A 24,710-nucleotide genomic window follows, 5' to 3' on the forward strand; every position below is an offset into this window, starting at 1 on the left:
CCTGTAACACTCCCCATCACGCGCTTCAAGGTGCCCCCGCGCACCTGCTCCACGACCAACTCACTCTCGACAGCACACTCAGTCCTCGGCGCGCACTTGTTCCTCACACACCCCATAGTTGGACATCCTCGCACACCTCCTCCTTCACACTCTGTACCTGTCGCACACCTCACCATTGGTCCCTCACGAGCACCCGGGTCTAAACCAACACCCAAGCTGACTGAATCTCCCCTCACACCATATACATTTCAGAGTATATCGCCACTCACCTCGGCACCTCGTCTTCGCTCCTCCTCCGCCACCTGCAAACTCTTTATTTGGTGAGTAAGCACATAATCACGATTTGAGCACCGACCTTGCACCAATTCCATCACCTCCTCCTTTATCTCTCTCTTAGTTTCCCTCCGTTTCTTCTTAATTTCACTCACCCCCTCTTCCACTTCCTCTAACTTTTGCTTCACCTCTTTCATTTCCCGGTGCGCCCCCTCAATTTCTTCCTCTAATGCCACCTTGGTCGTTTCTATGTGTGTCCTTACTTCCCGTTCTTTCATCTCCATTGCTTCTGTTACCTCGTCCAACCTCTTTGTCAACCCCTCATGTACCATCTGACATTCCCTCTTTGTCGCTATAAGTTCCTTTTTTATTTCTTTCTGTGTCGCCTTTAACCCCCCCGATTACCGCGGTGTTCTTCTCCACTTGCTCCACTAATTCCTTTTGTCCCACCGTCAGCTGCTCTACTCCCCTCGTCAGATCCTCTATTCCCCCCTGTAACCTAGCCGTCCTATTTCTCACCTCTTTCTCCCTACGCTCCTTACCTCGCTTTACCTCCTCACGTACCACCGAGACCTCCTCGCTCACACCTCGTCTGATCTCCTCCCCCATTTCTCCCATCTCTTTGGTAGATGCTGCCCTCATCTGTTCCAAATCATTCCTCTGGGCATCCAATTTAGTTTCCAACCCGATTTTCACCTCCTCTATCTGATCCCCCATCTGCTTAATTTCCCGGGCTGATTGCTCCCCTATTTCCCTCAATTTGCCTTCCATAGTGTTTTCTAACCCCCCTAACCCATTCTTCACCCCTTCCATCTGGTTCTCCTGGGCAGCCATTCTATTTTCCAACCCCGTTAACCCCTCCTTCATTTCCCCCATTTGATTACCCATGTCCCCCAGTTGTCCCCCTAATTTACCTTCTAGCCCTTCCAACCTGTTGTCTAACCCTTCAAATTATTGTCCAACCCCTCAAATTTGGCTTCTAGCCCCCCGATTTGGCTTCCCATATCATTCCTCAATTCCCCGATTTGATTGCCCAACCGTTCACTGGTACCCCTTGCTTCGTCCCTCATTGCTCCCATTTGGCCTCCCAATTGCTGCCGCATTCCCCTGAAATTATCGTCTGTCTTTACCATAAAGGCTATCATCTGCTTCATAAACAGGTCCAAATTCATTGGTGGCGCGGGCTCAGCTGCCGCAACCACGTGCGCGAGGGTGCCATCTTGTGCACCTGATATCCCCGCAACCACATCTTCATTGCTCTCCTCCTCCATTATTACACCCTCATCCTCCCTGGGGTCCTGGGTTGATTCTGACCCCTCTTCCAACTCACCCACCAGCCTTGAGCATCCATGGCACGATTTTAAATTTGGATGTTAAAATGAAATTTTGGGCCACTCGTAATTTGAGTGCACGAAGCGCACTTCAGGTCCGAATCCCACTCCTGACACCAATTGTTGCGGATCTCAACGTCGGCCTTTTTCCCCCTTAAGAAGGAGGGATTAATCCCCTTGTGTGCGACTGACCGACGTGAGACCTGAAGTTGCCCAGCTCCCTCCGGAGAGGCAGGTGAGCAACCTTGTTCGCGACCGCGGTCAAGATGTTAATTGCCGAGCGGATTAGCAGCCGCGGCACGAACCATTAGCAGAAACTAGACCCGATTCTAAACGTTGGCCAAATCGTGCCACAGGTATCCAATGGGGAAATCACCAAAACGAAACGGATGTAAAGGAAAGAAGGCAAGGTAGGAAGAACAAATATAATTTATTACTAATATTTACACCATCAAAGGAACCAAGGAGAAGGAAAGAAACGAAAATAATTTACAGAAGGATGGAAGGAACAGAAGGACACAGAGCAATTCTAGCTACCTATGCAGTCTTACTTAAACCCCAAGACAACACAAAAGACAGACGACAGTCAGACTTACACGCGGAATGATGATAGGAATGACAGGAACGAATGGCTGGAAGGGGAGGAAGGTTCAGCTGGAGTTTTGCTCCCACCCGGGATGTCGGGCTCGACCTCGACGGCCACCGATGCCACCGATCCCACAGCAATCTGATTGCCGCGTAGCAGCGGGTCGAAGCTGCGTGTCACAGGGGGGCTGGACTACGGTGGTCTCAAAGCTGCGGTTGGTTCACTCAACTCTCTCAGTGCTCACTCCTCCACCGACTGAACTCTGCTGCTCCTCCTCCACTGAACTCAACTTCAAGTCCTCCTCCACTGAACTCAGGTGGGGGGCGCCATGTGATGGGTTTTATAGCGCCACACCCTGGAACGTTCGCAAAACTGCCCGATTGTTCTCTCTCCGCCCTCTCAAGCCAAACCCCTCATGCTTGGTTGGTTGATTGGGGCTGGCTCACTCTTCCATCCTATGATGAGGTGGAGACACGCCTTTCTTCTCCGAGTTAGAGCACATGGCAATGGCGGCGAATGCAGTTGGCAATAGAGGCTTTGAGCGAATTGAAAGGGGATCTATCTTATTTCAATTCGGTGCAATGCAGAGTCAATTAATGGGGATACAGCCTTAAACTAATACACATAATAAGGAAATAACTATTTAGAAGGGTATATGGTGGCCTACGTGCATGTATATGGACTAACTAAGAGGACGACCTTTGACCTTTACACTACGGAGGTATTTACAAGGAATCATTACATTTTACAGAGGGTGATATTTACAACAATTACACAGGATTCTCAAATCTGCAACAATATATACACACACACATATATATATATATATATATATATATATATATATATATATATATATATATATATATATATATATATATATATATATATATATTATTACGGATCTCTAAGTCGGCCTTCTTCCCCTTAAGAAGGGGGGATTAGTCCCTTTGTTTGTGACTGACCGACGTGAGTCCTGGGGGTCCCAACACTCCCAGGAGCAGCCAGGTTTTTTTTGGTCTACAAAAAGTCCCAAGGACCTGAGTGCCACTCCTGACCGCGAGCAAGGGAGGGACTCCCGCTCGAACCCCGTTTTCAGATGTTATGATTGCCGAGCGGTGTTAGCAACACGACGTTCGAGCCCTTACCAGAGACTAAACCCGATCCTGGAACGTCGGCCGAAATCGCGCCACAGGTTTTCAATGAGGGAAATCACAAAAACGACCGGACTAGCATGAAGAAGAAGAAAAATGTCGGAAATACAAATGGAATTTATTACTAATATTTACACAAATCAAAGGAACCAAGGAAGGAGGAAGAATAAGAAAATAAAGACAGAAGGAGTAAGAAGACACAGTGCAAATACTAGCTTACCTATAAACAGTCTTACTTAAACCCCAGGACAACACAGAAGACGGACGAACAATCAGACTTACACGGGGAAAGATGATAGGGATGAATCGCTGGAAGGGGAGGAAGGTTCAGGTGGGATGGTAGGACGACCGGGCCGGGAGCGAGCAGCCGCCGGCTCTCAGCCCTCTGGTCCACACCGCCGGGATGCTCCCAGCAACGCGTTAGAGCCCGTTGTGGCAAGGCTGGTTGGCAACAGCGTCTCCCTCACTCGTACTCCCGCAGGTTGCACGTCTCCCTTCACCAACTCAAGCGCCTTCCTTACAGCAACTGCCTTCTGCTCCCTCGCTCCTTTGACTCCCTCAATCCTCTGCTGAACTCTTACGCACTTTTGGTGGACTGCCAACTCTGACGCCTCTCTCTCTTTCACAAATGGCTTGCTGTCTCTCTCTCTCAAAGATCTTGCGCGTGCGCTTTTATTGCGCCTGGGGCGATCAAGCCGCCAGCCTCCTGGACACGCCCATCGGTGAGCTCGCCTCGGCCTTGATTGGTCGCGAGGGCTCACCGATCGCGCCCCTAGAGGAGGCTTTGGCAAGGCCACGCCTTGTTCCTGGCGCGGGCTGACTCCTCCCACCTTCTGCTCCGAGATGACCTCGTGCGTAATGGATGGCGAATGCAGTTGGCAATGCGAATTGCGATGGTGATGCCATTAACCCCACCCAAAGTTACTGGCGCTTCAAAGATGCCATGGGGGCTTCGGAGGGACGTAATCTTATTTCATTTGATGCCATGCAGAGTCGACTATTGGGAAACACAGCCTTAAACTACATAGAATAAGGAGATAACTATAAGAGAAGGAAATCTATGATTTGCTACGTGATTGTAGATGGAATAACAAAGGGGATGACCTTTGACCTTTATACACAAACTGGAGGGTGATATTTCCAACAAGCTTCATTACACTTACAACAATACAAAACCACAACAATTCCCAAATCCACAACACTGCACCCTCATCCTCCAGGCACGTCCTCTGGCCTATAAAACTTAACTTTTAGTGTGACACGTAGGTGTAATTCCCTCTACAATTAACCTGACCCTGAGTGCGACAGTTTAAAAACACAAATAAGTATGTCCCTCTGCTGCATTGCACCCTATCGAACAGATTTACGCCCACAGCTAACCGAATTGCGGAATGGTTCTCAAACTATACATTTACGGTGGGGAGCATTATTTACAATTGATGCTGGTATTTACAAAACTAACCCAGGACCTGTGATTGTTCTTTTGGGGGGGGGGGGGGGGGGGGACAGCCTGCCCTGCATCGACGCACCATTACCAATAACCAGCACCATAAAGCACCAAAAACGCACCGGAGTGCACAGTCACCACAGTCAATAATAAACAATAAACAAACCCCTGGTGCTGGTCTTCCTCTTCGGCTCCCTCTGCTGGCCATTGTTATTCTTGATGTTGTCAAACATCATCTTCTTGGTTGCGGCCTATTTGTGGAAATAAAAATATTGCACAAACGTGTCCACTTTTATATATGGCCCACAGGGGCCGACTATGGGTGGTTCACCTGTGGGGCATAGGTGCCACGTGACCGAGGTCCGCAAGCAAGATCTTCCTCTGGCCAACCTGGCCGATTCCAGCAGAGGGGCCATGCCCCAACCCGTGGGGTCCATGAGTGGTGCTCAGCCACAGACATGTGGTCCATAAGTGGTACATCGATGCAGACAGCTGGTTGCGGGGGTTCTGACACACAATGGTGGACTCCCGCACGCTCCCCTCGGTGCCCAGAGAGCACGATCCATGGGTTGGGGAAGGAAGACAGAAAGGACAGGTGAGCGAGGGGTAAGGTCACAAGAGTACACATCAATAAAGGCAATGCAAGGCGAGGTGCGTCTGGAGACTGAGCGGAGAAAAGCTCGTCCCTACCATACGTCACCCCCCCCCCCCCCTGTTACCTACTCTACCCTTGCCCTTACCCCATATTTACAAAAATCTACACATTACCAATTCGTCGCTACCGTCACGTCTTCCCCACATTTCCCCTAATACCAAATTCGTCACCACAATCCCTCCAACAAAATTTGCCATCACCAATTCATCATCAATCCTCATGAGGAGGGAGAGATGGAACACAACACAATGTCACACCCACGTCATGATGCGTCTCACATTCCAAACATCTGCACAAAAATAATAAAAACAACAACACGGCATGGTGTGGCGTTGTCACCTCCGGTGAGTGGATGTAGATGGTGCGAGGAGACTTCAATCCTAACTATCCTCTAAATGACGTTAACACACTTTACACTACCCGGGGTCTTTCCCTGCCAATCCATTGGCCATCTTACTCTACGCGGTTTTAAGAACCAAATTCCCCATTGACCAAACTGTGGTGCTTCCTCAATTTGGGGTCTCACTCCCCCGATTCAACTCCCTGTGCCTTTGCACAATTTCAGGACTGGGTCGTGTGGCTCTCCCAGCAGGTCTACCCACCTGCACACCTCCACCACTGTAGTTGCCTCCGAGCTTACCTGCTCCTTAACCTAACCTATCTAACTGGGGAAGGCCCTTCTTGGCGCTTACCCCACTCGGTGCCCTCTCTGGCACTGGGCTACCCGGGTCCGTCCTCCGGATCCTTGGGCCCCATCCACAACTCTACCGGCTCCCAGAGCCCACCTGCGGCCTCACCTGGCCGACATCCACAGTGGTGGTGGAGTGCCCATTCAACTACACACACTAACAGGCCACACGCCCAGCCATTTTCACGTCACTAATGCACCCATCCAATCACCATTCTTCCACCACGCACCACAGATGCCAATATCCAACCACAATTTACCTACTCCCTCTACCTAACTCTTAAACTACCCTCCCCGGGTATTCGTGATGGGGTCCATCCTCCCCATACACACCTTCGCACCATCCACTCCACTCCACAGTTTCCACCATACTCACTCCACACCATCCATTCCATACTCCATATATTCCATACTCCATGTATTCCATACAACCTTTCTCCATACACCTGCATTTGCACACCTGTGCAATTACTCCTGGTGCTTCCTGCACCCTCCTTCCTCCAGGACCATTCGGTCAACACAACACTCATCACCATCACTCACTCATACACTGCTCCATACACCTGTTCACGCTCAATACAATCCACAATCACCTTACTCTTCTCACAATACACTTCTGATTCTCACACACACGGCATCATCTGCTCTACCTGGTGCCCTGCTAAAACTCGCGCTTCCCCGTCGCCCCTTACATTGTTGCGCTCCCTCGTCATTATAATCCAACTACCCTCTCTATGTCCCCACTACCTGTCCAATGTTGCTTCTTAACCTTACCGTTACCTATGGTCATTTCTAGGTCCCTATACATTATCCAAACCCTCCCTCGGCGAGCTTTCACTGCCAAACCCCATAGCTATTGCTCCTTTGCCCCGTTGTGAGAGATGGCAAAGTTGCCATCCCACCACATTGGGTATCTCACTATAAATTTCGCTCATCAAATTCCAACCAATAAAAATTTTCCAATCACTAATTTCCTATCCCTACCAAATGTCCATTAAACTTGAGCCTCGGTGCGTTGTTACATGCTCAGAACTTGGCTTCGCCAAGTCGAGCAATGAACGCGGGTGGTTCGTTGCCGGCCGTTGGATCCGTCGGGCATTCGGTGCAGGGAAGGGGGTTCGCTCAGGCCGAGATCCCAAGGTCCACCTCGGCGTGGAGCCTTTCGGTCTCCCGCCTGATGACCCGATCTCACCCTGCCGGAACGCCGCAACCAAAAGGGGTCACCGTCCCGACCCTTCTTACCGGGCCGCCCGTTCCGCCTAGCGGAGCACGGACGCGGCCGTTCAGCACGCGGCCCGGCATGGATCGCGTACGGTGGTTCTTTCGAAACCGCCGTGGTTACGATCCCGCTGGTTCCCACGGCATACGAAGCCCGGCACGACCCGGAGGGCTCGCTTCGGCTACAAGTCGATCTAACCGCTATCCCGTTTAATGTCGATGCTCCACTTGCGTGCTCACACCCTGCGTTCCGTTCCTTGCTCACACATCCAGCTGTCTCCATGCTCTCCGTCATTGCACCTTCTCTTATACAACACCCAGGTACACTCATTCCGCTCACAGACTTTGTCACACACCTGACCACCGCACACCTTGACACACACTCGTCATTCGTACACCTCACCAACACCCCTCTTCGCGCCCACTCCTCGGTCACATCCTCTGTGACAACCACGGGTATGCACTCACCTGCACACCCAATCACGTGCCTCACTACTAACTCCAGTGTGCATTCCCACACGTGCTCGACCACTCCAGGTGTGCATCCTTCCATTCCAGGTGTACATTCTCTCTCACCTGCCACAACCAACTCGTGCTCCGTGTCACTCACACTACTCTCACCACCCCACTCGGTCGCGCATTCACCCTTACTCTCGACAGTGCACTCTGTACTCATGCACCCGTCTGATACACACCTTTCTCGTGCATCCTCTTGTGCACACTCTCCCGTTACGTCCTCCGTAACACTCACCACAGGTGTGCACTCCTTTGTTACATCCCCTGTAACACTCCTCATCACGCGCTTCCATGTGCCCCCCCCGCACTTGCGCTACGACCAACTCACTCTCGACAGCACACTCACTCCTCGGCGCGCACTTTTTCCTCACACACCCCATAGTCGGACATCCTCGCACACCTCCTCCTTCACACTCTGTACCTGTCGCACACCTTACCAGTGGCCTCTCACGAACACCCGGGTCCAAACCAACCCCCAAGCCGACTGAATCTCCCCTCACACCATATACATTTCCGAGTATATCGCCACTCACCTCGGCACCTCGTCTCCGCACCTCCTCCGCCACCTGCAAACTCTTTATTTGTTTAGTGAGCACACCATCACGATTTGCGCACAGACCTTGCACATATTCCATCACTTACTCCTTTATCTCCTTCTTAGTTTCCCTCCGTCTCTTCTTAATTTCACTCACCCCCTCTTCCACTTCCTCTAATTTCTCCTTTACCTCCTTCATTTCCCGGTGCGCCCCCTCGATCTCTTCCTCTAATGCCACCTTGACCGTTTCTATATGCGGCCTCACCTCCCGGTCCTTCGTCTCCATTGCTTCTGTCACCTCATCCAACCTCGTGGTCAGTCCCTCATGTACCGTCTGACACTCCTTCCTTATGACTGCTACGTCCCTCTTTATTTCCTTCTGGGTCGCCTTCAACCCCTCGATCACAGCCGTATTCTTTTTTACCTGTTCCTTCAACTCCCTTTGTCCCACTGTCGGCTGCCCCACCCCCTGCGTCAACTCCTCCATGCCCCCCTGTAACTTTGCCGTCCCCCTTCTCACTTCTTTCTCCATACGCTCCTCACCTCGCTTTACCTCCTCGCGTACCCTCGAGACATCCTCGCTCACACCTCATCTGATCTCCTCCCCCATTTCTCCCATCTCTTTGGTAGATGCCGCCCTCATCTGTTCCAATTCATTCCTCTGAGCATCCAATTTACCTTCCAACCCGATTTTAACCGCCTCTATCTGGTTCCCCATCTGTTTGATTTCCCGGGCGGATTGCTCCCCCTATTTCCCTCAATTTGCCTTCCATCTTGTCTTCTAGCCCCGTAAACCCATTCTTCACCCCTTTTATCCCGTTGGCTAACCCCTCAAATTTATTGTCTAACCCCTCAAATTTATTGTCTAACCCCTCAAATTTATTGTCTAACCGTTCACTGGTACCCCTTGCTTCGTCCCTCATTGCCCCCATTTGGCCCCCCATCGCTCCAATTTGGCCCCCCAATCGCTCACCCTGAGCCCTCGTTTCTTCCTTTTGGGTGTCTATTTTACTTTCTAATCGCTCACCCATCTTTAGCATGAGGGCCTCCATTTGCACTATGAAGAGGTTCAAATTCACCGGTGCTGCTAGGGTCACGGGCGCAGCTAAATTTGGTGCCGCTGCAACCACGTGCGCGAGGGCGCCATTTTGTGCGCCTGAAACCCCCTCAACCACCTCTTCATTGCTCTCCTCCTCCATTTCCTCCCTGTGGTCCTGGGTTACCCCTAACCCCTCTTCTAATTCCCCCACTGGCATCCCGTCGCCTTAACCATCCATGGCACGATTTTAAATTTAGGATGTTAAAAATAAAATCTCGGGCCACTCGAAATTTTGAGCACGCTATTCATGCTTCGGGTCCGAATCCGACACTCCTGACACCAATTTGTTACGGATCTCTACGTCGGCCTTCTTCCCCTTAAGAACGGGGGATTAGTCCCCTTGTTTGTGACTGACCGATGTGATTCCTGGGGGTCCCAACGCTCCTCCCGGTCGGGAGCAGCCAGGGTATTTGGTCTACAAAAAGTCCCAAGGACCTGAGTGCCACTCCTGACCGCGAGCAAGGGAGGGACTCCCGCTCGAACCCCGTTTTCAGATGTTATGATTGCCGAGCGGTGTTAGCAACACGACGTTCGAGCCCTTACCAGAGACTAAACCCGATCCTGGAACGTTGGCCGAAATCGCGCCACAGGTTTTCAATGAGGGAAATCACAAAAACGACCGGACTAGTATGAAGAAGAAGAACGAAGGTAGGAAATACAAATGGAATTTATTACTAATATTTACACAAATCAAAGGAACCAAGGAAGGAGGAAGAATAAGAAAATAAAGACAGAAGGAGTAAGAAGACACAGTGCAAATACTAGCTTACCTATAAACAGTCTTACTTAAACCCCAGGACAACACAGAAGACGGACGAACAATCAGACTTACACGGGGGATGATGATAGGGATGAATCGCTGGAAGGAGAGGAAGGTTCAGGTGGGATGGTAGGACAACCGGGCCGGGAGCGAGCAGCTGCCGGCTCTCCGCCCTCTGGTCCACACCGCCGGGATGCTCCCAGCAACGCGTTAGAGCCCGTTGTGGCAAGGCTGGTTGGCAACAGCGTCTCCCTCACTCGTACTCCCGCAGGTTGCACGTCTCCCTTCACCAACTCAAGCGCCTTCCTTACAGCAACTGCCTTCTGCTCCCTCGCTCCTTTGACTCCCTCAATCCTCTGCTGAACTCTTACGCACTTTCGGTGGACTTCCAACTCTGACGCCTCTCACTCTTTCACAAATGGCTTGCTGTCTCTCTCTCTCAAAGATCTTGTGCGTGCGCTTATATTGCGCCTGGGGCGATCAAGCCGCCGGCCTCCAGGACACGCCCATCGGTGAGCCCGCCTCGGCCTTGATTGGTCGCGAGGGCTCACCGATCCCGCCCCTAGAGGAGGTGTTGGCAAGGCCACGCCTTGTTCCTGGCGCTGGGCTGACTCCTCCCACATTCTGCTCCGAGATGACCTCGTGCGTAATGGACGGCGAATGCAGTTGGCAATGCGAATTGCGATGGTGATGCCATTAACCCCACCCAAAGTTAATGGCGCTTCGAAGATGCCATGGCGGCTTCGGAGGGACCTAATCTTATTTCATTTGATGCCATGCAGAGTCGACTATTGGGAAACACAGCCTTAAACTACATAGAATAAGGAGATAACTATAAGAGAAGGAAATCTATGATTTGCTACGTGATTGTATATGGAATAACTAAGGGGACGACCTTTGACCTTTATACACAAACTGGAGGGTGATATTTACAACAAGCTTCATTAAACTTACAACAATACAAAACCACAACAATTCCCAAATCCACAACAATATGTATATATGTGCATGTATATATGTATATATACGTATATAATATATGTGTATGTATATATGTATATATGTATATATGTATGTATATATATGTATGTGGATATGTATATATATGTATGTGGATATGTATATATATATATATATATATATATATATATATATATATATATATATATATATATATATATATATATATAATATTATATATATATATATATATATATATATATATATATATATATATATATAATATTATATATATATATATATATATATATATATATAATATATTATATATATATATATATATATATATATATATATAAACATAAATATATATATATATTGTTACGGATCTCCGACGTCAGCTCTCCCCTTATCAAGGGGGGGTTAATCCCCTTGTCCTTTTATCTGGCCGACGTGAGTCCTGGAAGTTATAACGTCCTTCCCGGCACGGCGTTAAGTAAGGTTTGTTAGGCCTAGGGATTCGCTACTACCTAAGTACTAACGCCGGACATAAACGAGGGAATAACTCCCACTCGAACCACGGATATTGATGGGATATGCCGAGCGGATAGCAATCCGCGATCCGAGCTGTTAACAATGTGACTAAACCCGATTGTCGCGGTTCCGAATCGTGCCACGCTTACCCAAATAGAGAAAAGACTGATGCGATCGGATAAGAGGAAACCAGGAAAATAGGAAGTAGCCTACAGAGCAATCTATTAACACATGTACAAAGAAGAAGAGGAAACGAAAGGAATGTACAAGAAAGAAAGAGGAAGGAAAAGCACACAGGGCAGCCTTAGACAGTCTTACTCTATTCCCTGGACAAACGGGCCCGTCTCACACACAGACACTCACACGGGGATTGCAGGTGGTAGGGTGGAAGGTCACCAGCGCGTCCAGGCTCCAGTCCAGCTCTGGTCCAGCAGACGAAAAACCCGGCAGGCAGCTCTTCACGTATCGTAACGCGAACGGACAATTATAATGACGGGGGAAGGCTGGTATACTGCATACGTAATATGCGCACTACTCGCTCCAAGCGCCCCCTCTCCAATGTCCTACTTTGAAATACCAATGCCAGCGAGCCCTCGTTGATCAAGCGCATAAGCTTCCTCTGTGCACAGTTCTGTAATGAGCGTGTTTCCTTGCAATCCTCTTGTAATACACATGCCAGCGCTTTCCACAACGACCAGTCCTTTTAGTACAAGCTTCCGCTGGAAGTCCTCTTCAACGAGCGCTGCTGCATAAGTCCTTATGAGGGCTTTGTGCGCTGGCTTTTATAAGTCAAGCCAGCGATCGCTCCGCAAGCCCCAACCACGCCCTGTCAGGCGATGTCACTCCAGCCCTGGTTGGCTGGTTATGGCTTACCGTCCCCGCCCTGACGGCTGGGTGATGTGGCCACACCTCCTCCCTGGCACTCCGCCCCCCTTTTTGGGCCTTACCTCGTGGGTTTCTGGGCTGGTTTGGGCGGAAGCCCAGTGAGGTTGCGAACGCTGCTGCTGCTGGCAAAGGAGCGTACCAAATTGGGAGGGCCGATGAGGCACAGACTGGAGCGCGCTTAATGGCGTCGCTTATAAGGGAGGCTGCCAAACGAACAAAGGGGCCTACTCTTATTTGATTGACGGAACGCAGATTCAACTATTGGGGATGGCCTTATCTAACACATACTAAGAAATAACTGATGTCCTATGGTGACCTACGTGTTGCTTGTGGCCTATCTATGGGGTGCCACCTTTAACCTTTAATGATGTTATATTTATTTACAAGTGTGGGTTCTCAAAACCGCAACACTGAACCCCTCCTTTTTCCAGGCTCGGCCCAAGTAGAAACCTGGGTCAGGACTACTTTTACATCTACATGTGACACTTACGTGTAGTTTCCCTCTACATTTACTCTACACCCTGAGTGTGGCAGTTTTAACACTAGATGTGTCCCACCTGCTGCATTGTGTCCTACCTAACTGACTCACACCCACAATTAACCGAATTACAGAATGGTTTTCAAGCTAAACATTTAAGCCGGTGGGGAGCATTATTTACAAGACACTACTATTTAATTATTTACAAAACTAGAACCCAGGACCTGTCCTTTGTTGGAAAAAGAAGAATTGTTTGAAAAGAGGAAATACACCAAGCACCGCACTGCACCGACACACCATACACCCATCGGCATGCCCTAGTATGCACAATAAATGCACCATAATAATAATAAAAAATGCATGAAAAGCACCAGCACCAAAATGCACAAAAACATTTCAACAATCATAAATGATGACGTCTTGTGCTTCTCTGCTGGGCCGATGGATCTTGGTTGTATCTTCTTACTTGCTGTTAATGAATAAAAAAAGGGCACAACCCACGTCCGCTTTTTTATTTATGGCCAGCAGGGCCAACGTAGGTGGTCCGCCTGCATGGCATGTGCGCCACTTAAGAACACAGTGGTCCACAAGCAAGATGCTGCTGGCAGCAATGGTCTGTCCCAGCAGAGGTGCCAGGCCACAGAACATGTGGTCCATAGGTGCCAGGCCACAGAACGTGTGGTCCATAGGGTGTACCGGTGCAGGCAGGCAGCAAGGTGCAGGCAGCAGGAGTGCGGCCGCACAATTCAGGACACCTGCACACTCCCCTCGCACAAAAGACCATAGCCCATGAGTGGGGAAGGAAGACAAAGCAGAGGTTAGCGGGGGGAAAGGGCACAAGGGTACACATCAAAACAAGGCAATGCGACATGAAGGGTGTGGGAGAGCGAGCTGAGAAAGCTCGTCCCTACTCGTACGTCACCCCCCATGTCAGCCTACACTACCCTTGCCCATCCCCGTTTCTACAATTTACAAATTCGTCTCTACTGTCTCGTTCCCCATATCTCCCCTAATGCCAAATTCGTTACCAATCCCTCCCAAGAAGGAAGGGATCGAATTTCACACAATGTCTCACCCACGTCAAGATGCGTCTTTACCATTCAAACATTTTTCAAAACCTAGTGTGGAGTCCTATCACCTCGGTGAGTGGTTGCGGATGGTGCGAAGAGATTTTCCCCCTCACTATCCTTCTAATTGACATTAACACAGTTTACACTACCCGGGGTCTCGCCCTGCCAATCCATTGGCCATCTTACACTATGTGGTTCTAACAACCAAATCCCATTGACCATCTCTGTGGTGCCTCCCAATTGGGGTCTCACTCCCCCCATTTTTCCATCTGTGCCCTCGCACAATTTTGGGGCTGGGTCGTGTGGCTCTCCCAGCAGGTCTACTTACCTGCGCACATCCGCCACTGAAGCCACCTCCCGAGCTTGCCTGCTCCTCGTGACTACCTAACTGGGGAAGGCCCTCCCTGTAACTTACCCCTTCTAATGTCTCCTTTGGCATCCGGCTACCCGGGTCCTCTCCTGGGGTCCTCGGGCCCCGCTGAACACTACTGAACTCTACCTGGCTCCCAGAGCCTACATGCGGCCTCACCTGGCCGACAGACTACCAGTGGCGGAGTGCTCAATAACCACATGCACGAACAGGCTCACACACCCAGCCATTCCACACACTAATGCACCCATCCAAGCAATACTCCCATCCCCCAGGCCCTCTCCCTCCCGCACGTCTCCCTGCTCTCGAATGTTGTGTTTGTGTGCTTCCCCTTCTCTCGCCATCTTGTCTTCCGCTCCCTCTTTTTATATATTTTGTTTGACTGGTTGATTTGTTTGTGAAGTAAATGTTAGCTCTTTCACGAGCTTCGATTCAGTATACAAAAAATACTTTGATACTCCTCGCACCACAGATGTCAATATCCAACCCAATTTACCTATTCCCTCTCCTAACTTTAAACTACCCTCCCCGGGTATCCGTGAAGGGGTCCATCCTTCCCCCATCCAATCCTTCGCACCATACACTACACTCCACTCATACCAGACTACTCACTCCACACCATTTATTCCATACCACTCATTGTTCTCACTTGCACACCATGCAAGCCATCACTCAATACACTTACACATGTCCACAATACTCCACTCATACACTTCCACACACACACACACACACACACACACACACACACACACACACACACACACACACACACACACACACACACACACACACACACACACACACACACACACACACATACATACACACACACACACACACACACACACACACACACACATCATTCTCGAGCATTGCCTCATTTCATCCCCAGCACCACCAAGACTCCCATTCACAATGCCTCATTTCAAGCCCATGCACATGGTGGTTCCCACAATTACACACACACAGCATCATCTGACTATCTCCTTACCTCTAATACTAGTGCTTCCCCTGTCATCCCTTTACACGAGCACATCCCTCGTCATTATCATCCATATAATCTCTCTACGTCCCCTCTACCTGTCCAAAGTCACTACTTAAACCTCAAGTCTCCTAACGTCATTTCTAGATTCCTAACATTATCCTCACCCACCCTCGGCTAGTTTATACCGCCAAACCCATAAACCTATAGCTCCTCTGTCCCATATAAATGATGTGAGGGATGGTAGATCTACCATCCCTCTACACCGGATACCATTCGCCAATACTACTACCATTCATCCACTCCAATCGAGCCTCTCGGTGTGCCGTAATACATTTTTACTGCTCGGCTTCGAAAAACTGAGCAATGCGTGCGAAAGGTCAGTCTCCTGCAGGTCGGGTCCGTCCGGCATTTTCGATTCTGAGGAGGAGGCATACTCGGGCCGAGGTTCCAGGTGCCATCCTCACGCGGAGCCCTTCGGTCTCCGGCCCGATGACCCAACCTCCCCCGGTCGGAGGACCGCGCCAGCCAGGGGGCGAAGGTCCGACCTGGCCGACCTCCCCCGGAATCGTGCCGGTCGCCGCTACGACGCAGCACCGACCATACAGGGCCGAGCCCAGCCCGAATCGTGCACGGCGCTCCTTGCAAGAGCGCCGTGGCAACGATCCCCGCCGGCCCCCGCAGCACACAAAGAACACCATGCCCCGAGAGCTCGCGGCGGCTGTACATCGGCCTAACCGCTGCCCCGGACTGCGTCGATGCTCGAGTCGCATTCTCACATCCACACCTCGCGACCCGTTCTACACTCACACATCGAGGCATCTCCATACTTCCCTGCAATTCGTCACCGCACTCGCTCATGCATACCACCCAGGTGCACTCATTCCTTCCACACACTCCATTATCCACCCTCTCTCCATCCTTCCTCACACTCCATCCATTCTCATCCACCCTCTCTGAAAAAATGTCCACTTCTCCCTTCGTTGACCTCCACACCCCTTCTGACCTCACTGACTACTACAACCACACTCTCTCCTCCTGCCTTGACCAGCTTGCACCTATAAAAACCAAATCAGTTTCTTTCACCCATTCTGCTCCCTGGTTTACGCCTGAACTCCGCCTGATGAAACCTCGTGCTCGCCAACTTGAAAGACTCCGCAATAAAACAGGTCTCACAATTCACTCCCAAGCCTACAAGGACCACCTACAGCACTACAAAGATGCCCTCTCCCGTGCCCGCTCCGCCTACTACCCTCAAATTATCCACTCTGGCTCTGGAAACCCAAAAGCACTCTTCTCTACAATAAACAAACTCCTCAGCCCCCTGAACACCACCACCCAGTCATTCACAGTAGAAAACTGCATCTCCTTCCTTTCATTCTTCCAAAGCAAAATTGACGACATCTACAACAGCTTAACCACCACCGCACCCACTCCCCCTCAAACCACCTGCCACCCCTTATCCTGCCAACCCCTGTCTCAGTTCTCCCCAGTCTCCCCTACTGACCTCTCTGAACTCCTCATAGGAATGAAAACTGCCACCTGCACTCTAGACCCCATCCCCTCCAGCTTTGTCAAGGCCTCCCTTCCTGCTCTCTCTCAACTTATCACTGCAACAATAAACTCCTCCTTGTATACAGGCATCGTCCCACCATCCCTCAAAATTGCTGCTGTTACCCCCATTCTGAAAAAACCTGGACTAAACCCTGACACCCTAAACAACTTCAGACCCATCTCCAACCTACCCTTTCTGTCAAAAGTTTTGGAACGCGCTGTAGCCACTCAACTCAAACATCACCTCTCTGCCAATAACCTGTATGAAACATTCCAATCCGGATTCCGCTCCAACCACAGTACTGAAACTGCTCTCCTTAAAATCACCAACGACCTTCTCCTCTCCTCTGACGCCGGCAACCTCAACATTCTCATCCTCCTCGATCTCAGCGCTGCCTTTGACACCATCAATCACACCATCCTCCTCACCCGACTTGAAACCACCTTTAACATTACCGGCACTGCCCTCTCTTGGATCAAATCATACCTCTCTGACAGACGCCAGTTCATCTCCATCAATAACTGCAAATCCCCCACTGCTCCCCTCCCCCAAGGTGTCCCCCAAGGTTCAGTTCTTGGCCCCCTCCTCTTTATCCTGTACCTGTCCCCCCTTGGTCACGTAATCCGCCATCATGGTCTCCAATTCCACTGCTTCGCCGATGACATCCAGCTTTTCATCTCCACCAAGTCCATCTCCACCGCCACCCACTCTATCCTGACAAACTGCATCACTGAAATAAAATCCTGGCTTCAAATCAACTTCCTCAAACTTAACTATAATAAATCTGAAATAATCATCATTGGCCCAAAAACGCTCACCAAATCCACCCATAACGTTGCCCTCAACATCGACGGTTTCCCAGTATCCACCTCTCCTCACATCCGGAATCTTGGCATCATTTTTTACCAAACCCTCTCCTTCGACAAATACACTAAACAGATCACAAAGACAGCCTTCTTTCACCTGAAAAACATCGCCCGTCTCCGTCCATCCCTCTCCTCCACGGCTGCAGAAACCCTCATCCACGCCTTCATCACCTCCCGTCTGGACTACTGCAACAGCCTCCTCTATGGTTCACCCTCAATAATCACCAATAAACTCCAATACATTCAGAAATCCGCTGCCTGTCTACTCACCCATTCCCGGATCCGTGACCACATCACCCCCGTCCTTTATAAGCTTCATGGCTCCCCATCCCCCAGAGAATCCAGTACAAAATCCTCCTCTTGACATACAAAGCCCTCCATAACCTGGCCCCATCCTACCTGACTGACCTCCTCTCCAGACACACTCCCACCCGCAACCTCCGCTCTGCTGGTACCAACCTCCTGACCCCCCCCCCATCCGGACCAAATTCAGATCCTGGGGGGCCAGGGCCTTCTCCATCGCTGCTCCCACCCTCTGGAACTCACTACCTCACACCATCAGAGACTCCTCCTCACTCACCACATTCACAACATCACTCAAGACCCACCTGTTCAACACTGCATTCAACATTTCACCCACAGCATTTAACCCCTGACTATCTCTTCTCCTTCCTTTTGCTTTGAATATTTACCTATTGATTTTTGTCTTTTTGCACTTGTTTTTTGTACTCTGTCAAAGCGCCTTTGGGCTTCTTGAAAAGCGCTATATAAAATAAATGTATTATTATTATTATTATTATTATTATTATTATTATTATTATTATTATTATGCACTCCTCTCGCGCACATCCCGGCGCACACTCTCCCATTACGTACTCCGTAACACTCATGGGTGGGTACTCCTGTATACACCCACTCAGCGCACACCTACCCACAGGTGTGCAATCTCCCGCTGCACACCCAATCACGCGCTCTGGTGTACACTCTCGCACACCCTCTCCAACGCGCTCTGGTGTGCACTCCCATACACTCTCTACAACCATTGCACACTCTTGGTCACACTCCCTCCCACTTTCACACTCTGTAACACACGCCCTCTTCGGCGCACACTTTTTCCTCACACTCGCGACGATGCGCCATTCTCTTTCACACAGCGCACCACGGACCTTCCACAAGCGCCCGGGTGACGCCGGGATCCAAAGCGCGTGAAAAATCCTTTCGCGCCAAACCTTTTCACGCCATATACAGCCCGGCTTACCTTCGGGATCCTCTTCTCCACACGCACCTGCAAATCTTTATTGGGATTAGCAAGTACGGCATCATGATGTGAACACGGACTTTGGGCATATTCCATTCCTTCCTCCCGCGATTGCTCTTCTAAGTCCGCCGTCTTCTTAATCCCGATTTCAAATATACTTAATTCATTTTCTTTTTCCCCGATGACCGCTGGCGCCAATAAAATTTTATTTTCTACTTCGGCGGTCGTCGGCTTCTCCATCCCCCGAGTCGCGATTTCTACCCTGGTCCACCCGGCTGTGCTTTGCTCAGCCTCGCTTAACCCGCGCTCCTCAAGCTGCGCTACCGCGTCGCATACCTGTGTGCCTTTCCCGCTCGACCTGCGGTCAATGTTCTCCCCAAATTTTTGTATGCGGTCACCCATACTGTTTCCAAAGTTATTTACTTCTTCTTTCAATCCCCCAAATTGATTTCTTATCTCCATTTGTATGCCTGCCTGTAGCTGCGCAATGAGGTTCTGCATATCCATCCCTCCCACTTGCACAGCGGGCGTGGCCCTCATCGCCATGTGCGAGGCGCGGCCATTTTGCTCGCCTGCAACCCCTACTGCTGCATCCTCTCCAATTCCCTCTTCCATTCCTCCCAGTTGTTCCACTTCTTCCCGGGGTCCTGGATTGCCTCTAATTCCTCTTCATCTACCCCCACTGGCATCCGATCACCTTGACTATCCATGGCACGATTTAATTTAGATGTTTAAATAAAATTTCGGCCGCTCGTAATTTGGAATGCGCTAGGCGCACTTCGGGTCCAAATCCCAATCCTGGCACCAATTGTTACGGCCAATAGCACAATTGATGTCCAAAATTTGGTCTAAAAAATTTAGTCCCAGGTTCCAAATCCCCACTCCTGACTACCAATTGTCACGGATCTCCGACGTCGGCTCTCCCCTTATGAAGGGGGGGTTAATGCCCTTGTCCTTTTATCTGGCTGACGTGAGTCCTGGAAGTTATAACGTCCTTCCCGGCATGGCGTTATGTATGGTTTGTTCGGCCTAGGGATTCGCTACTACCTAAGTACTAACGCTGGCCAGAAACGAGGGAATAACTCCAGCTCGAACCACGGATATTGATGGGATATGCCGAGCGGATAGCAATCCGCGATCCGAGCTGTTAACAATGTGACTAAACCCGATTGTAGTGGTTCCGATTCGTGCCACGCTTACCCAATAAGAGAAAAGACTGATGCGATCGGATAAGAGGAAACCAGGAAAATAGGAAGTACAGAGCAATTTAGTAACACATGTACAAAGAAGAAGAGGAAACGAAAGGAATGCACAAGAAAGAAACAGGAAGGAAAAGTACACAGGGCAGCCTCAGACAGTCTTACTCTATTCCCTGGACAAAGGGGCCCATCTCACATACAGACACTCACACGGGGATTGCAGGTGGTAGGGTGGAAGGTCACCAGCTCGTCCAGGCTCCAGTCCGGCTCCGGTCCAGCAGACGAAAAACCCGGCAGGCAGCTCTTCACGTATCGTAACGTGAACGGACAATTATAATGACGGGGGAAGGCTGGTATACTGCATACATAATATGCGCACTACTCGCTCCAAGCGCCCCCTCTCCAATGTCCTACTTTGAAATACCAATGCCAGCGAGCCCTCGTTGATCAAGCGCATAAGCTTCCTCTGTGCACAGTTCTGTAATCAGCGCGCTTCCTTGCAGTCCTCTTGTAATACCAATGCCAGCGCTTTCCACAACGACCAGTCCTTTTAGCACAAGCTTCCGCTGTAAGTCCTCTCCAATGAGCGCTGCTGCATAAGTCCTTACGAGGGCTTTGTGCGCTGGCTTTTATAAGTCAAGCCAGCGATCGCTCCGCACGCCCCAACCACGCCCTGTCAGGCGATGTCACTCCAGCCCTGGTTGCTGGTTATGGCTTACCGGCCCCGCCCTGACGGCTGGGTGACGTGGCCACACCTCCTCCCTGGTGCTCCTCCCCCCTTTTCGAGCCTTACCTCGTGGGTTTCTGGGCTGGTTTGGGCGGAAGCCCAGCGAGGTTGCGAATGCTGCTGCTGCTGGAAAAGGAGCGTACCAAATCGGGAGGGCCGATGGGGCACAGATTGGAGCGCGCTTAATGGCGTCGCTTATAAGGGAGGCTGCCAAACGAACAAAGGGGCCTACTCTTATTTGATTGACGCAACACAGATTCAACTATTGGGGATGGCCTTATCTAACACATACTAAGAAATAACTGATGTCCTATGGTGACCTACGTGTTGCTTGTGGCCTATCTATGGGGGTGCGACCTTTAACCTTTAATGAGGTTCTATTTATTTACAAGTGTGGGTTCTCAAAACGGCAACACTGCACCCCTCCTTTTGCCAGGCTCGGCCCGAGCCGAAACCTGGGTCAGGACTACTTTTACATCTACATGTGACACTTAGGTGTAGTTTCCCTCTACGTTTACTCTACACCCTGAGTGCGACAGTTTTAACACGAGATATGTCCCACCTGCTGCGTTTTGTCCTACAATTAACCGAATTACGGAATGGTTTTCAAGCTAAATATTTAAGCCGGCGGGGACCGTTATTTACAAGACACTACTATTTAATTATTTACAAAACTAGAACCCAGGACCTGTCCTTTGTGGGAAAAAGAAGAATTGTTTGAAAAGAGGAAATACCCTATGCACTGCACTGCACCGACACACCATACACCCATGTGCACAATAAATGCACCATAATAATTTAAAAAATGCATGAAAAGCACCAGCACCAAAATGCACAAAAACATTTCAACAATCATAAATGATGACGTCTTGTGCTTCTCTACTGGGCCGATGGATCTTGGTTGTATCTTCCTACTTGCTGTTAATTAATAAAAAAGGGCACAACCCGCGTCCGCTTTTTTATTTATGGCCAGCAGGGCCAACGTAGGTGGTCTGCCTGCATGGCATATGCGCCACTTAAGAACACAGTGGTCCACAAGCAAGATGCTGCTGGCAGCAATGGTCTGTCCCAGCAGAGGTGCCAGGCCACAGAACGTGTGGTCCATAGGTGCCAGGCCACAGAACGTGTGGTCCATAGGGTGTACCGGTGCAGGCAGGCAGGCAGCAATGTGCAGGCAGCAGGAGTGCGGCCGCACAATTCAGGACACCTGCACACTACCCTCGCACAAAAGACCACAGTCCATGAGTGGGGAAGGAAGACAAAGCAGAGGTTAGCGGGGGGCAAGGGCGCAAGGGTACACATCAAAACAAGGCAATGCGACATGAAGGGCGCGGGAGAGCGAGCTGAGAAAGCTCATCCCGACTCGTATGTCACCTCGCCATGTCAGCCTACACTACCGTTGCCCCTCCCCGTATCTACAATTTACAAATTCGTCTCTACTGTCTCGTCCCCCATATCTCCCCTAATGCCAAATTAATTACCAATCCATCCCAAGAAGGGATGGAATTTCACACAATGTCTCACCCACGTCAAGATGTGTCTTTACCATTCAAACATTTGCCAAAACCTGGTGTGTAGTCCTATCACCTCGGAGAGTGGTTGCGGATGGTGCGAAGAGATTTTCCTCTTAACTATCCTTCTAATTGACATTAACACAGTTTACACTACCCGGGGTCTCGCCCTGCCAATCCATTGGCCATCTTACACTATGTGGTTCGAACAACCAATTCCCATTGACCATCCCTGTGGTGCCTCCCAATTTGGGGTTTCAGTCCCACCCATTTTTCCATCTGTGCCCTCGCACAATTTTGGGGCTGGGTCATGTGGCTCTCCCAGCAGGTCTACTTACCTGCGCACCTCCGCCACTGAAACCGCCTCCCGAGCTTGCCTGCTCCTCGCGACTACCTAACTGGGGAAGGCTCTCCCTGGCACTTACCCCCTCTAATGCCCCCTCTGGCATTGGGCTACCCGGGTCCTCTCCTGGGATCCCTGGCATCTATCTATGGGGTGGGGACCACGCTGAACACTACTGAACTCTACCTGGCTCCCAGAGCCTACCTGCGGCCTCACCTGGCCGACAGACTACCAGTGGCGGAGTGCTCAATAACCACACGCACTAACAGGCTCACACCCCCAGCCATTCCACACACTAATGCACCCATCCAAGCAATACTTTGCTACTCCTCGCACCACAGATGTCAATATCCAACCCAATTTACCAACTCCCGCTACATAACTTTAAACTACCCTCCCCGGGTATCCATGAAGGGGTCCATCCTTCCCCCATCCACACCTTCGCACCATACACTCCACTCCACTCATTCCAGGCTACTCACTCCACACCATTTATTCTATACCACTCATTGTTCTCACTTGCACACCATGCAAGCCATCACTCATTACACTTACACATGTGCACAATACTCCACTCATACACTTTCACACAAACACACACACACACACATCATTCTCGAGCATTGCCTCATTTCATCCCCAGCACCACCAAGACTCCCATTCACAATGCCTCATTTCAAGCCCATGCACACGGTGGTTCCCACAATTACACACACACAGCATCATCTGACTATCTCCTTCCCTCTAATACTAGTGCTCCCCTGTCATCCCTTTACATCCCTCGTCGTTATCATCCATCTAATCTCTCTACGTCCCCTCTACCTGTCCAAACTCACTACTTAAACCTCAAGTATCCTAAAGTCATTTTTAGATTCCTAACATTATCCTAACCCTCCCTTGGCTAGTTTATATCGCCAAACCCCATAAACCTATAGCTCCTCTGCCCCATATAAACGATGTGAGGGATGGTAGATCTACCATGCCTTTACACCGGATACCATTCGCCAATACTACTACCATTAGTCCACTCCACTCGAGCCTCTCGGTGCGCCGCAATACATTTTTACTGCTCGGCTTCGAAAAACCGAGCAATGCGTGCAGATGGTCAGTCTCCTGCAGGTTGGGTCCGTCCGGCATTTTCGATTCTGGGGAGGAGGCATACTCGGGGAGGCTGCCAAACGAACAAAGGGGCCTACTCTTATTTGATTGACGCAACGCAGATTCAACTATTGGGGATGGCCTTATGTAACACATACTAAGAAATAACTGATGTCCTATGGTGACCTACGTGTTGCTTGTGGCCTATCTATGGGGTGCTACCTTTAACCTTTAATGATGTTATATTTATTTACAAGTGTGGGTTCTCAAAACCGCAACAATATATATATATATGTGTATATATATATATATATATATATATATATATATATATATATATATATATATATATATATATATACATATATATACATATACATATACAAATACATACATACATACATATACAAATACATACATACATACATATATATATATATATATATATATATATATATATATATATATATTGTTACGGACGCGGTTAAAGATGTTATTTTGACCGAGCGGTGGTATGACCGCGACCGAACAGTTATTCCCCGACTCTAACACCCGATTTACCCCAAACTTTGGCTGGATCGCGCCACCGCTATTCAATCGGGAAAACTC

The sequence above is a fragment of the Myxine glutinosa genome, chromosome 6, assembly GCF_964187855.1.
Source record: "Myxine glutinosa chromosome 6, kmMyxGlut1.1, whole genome shotgun sequence".
NCBI classification, from domain to species: Eukaryota; Metazoa; Chordata; class Myxini; order Myxiniformes; family Myxinidae; genus Myxine; species Myxine glutinosa.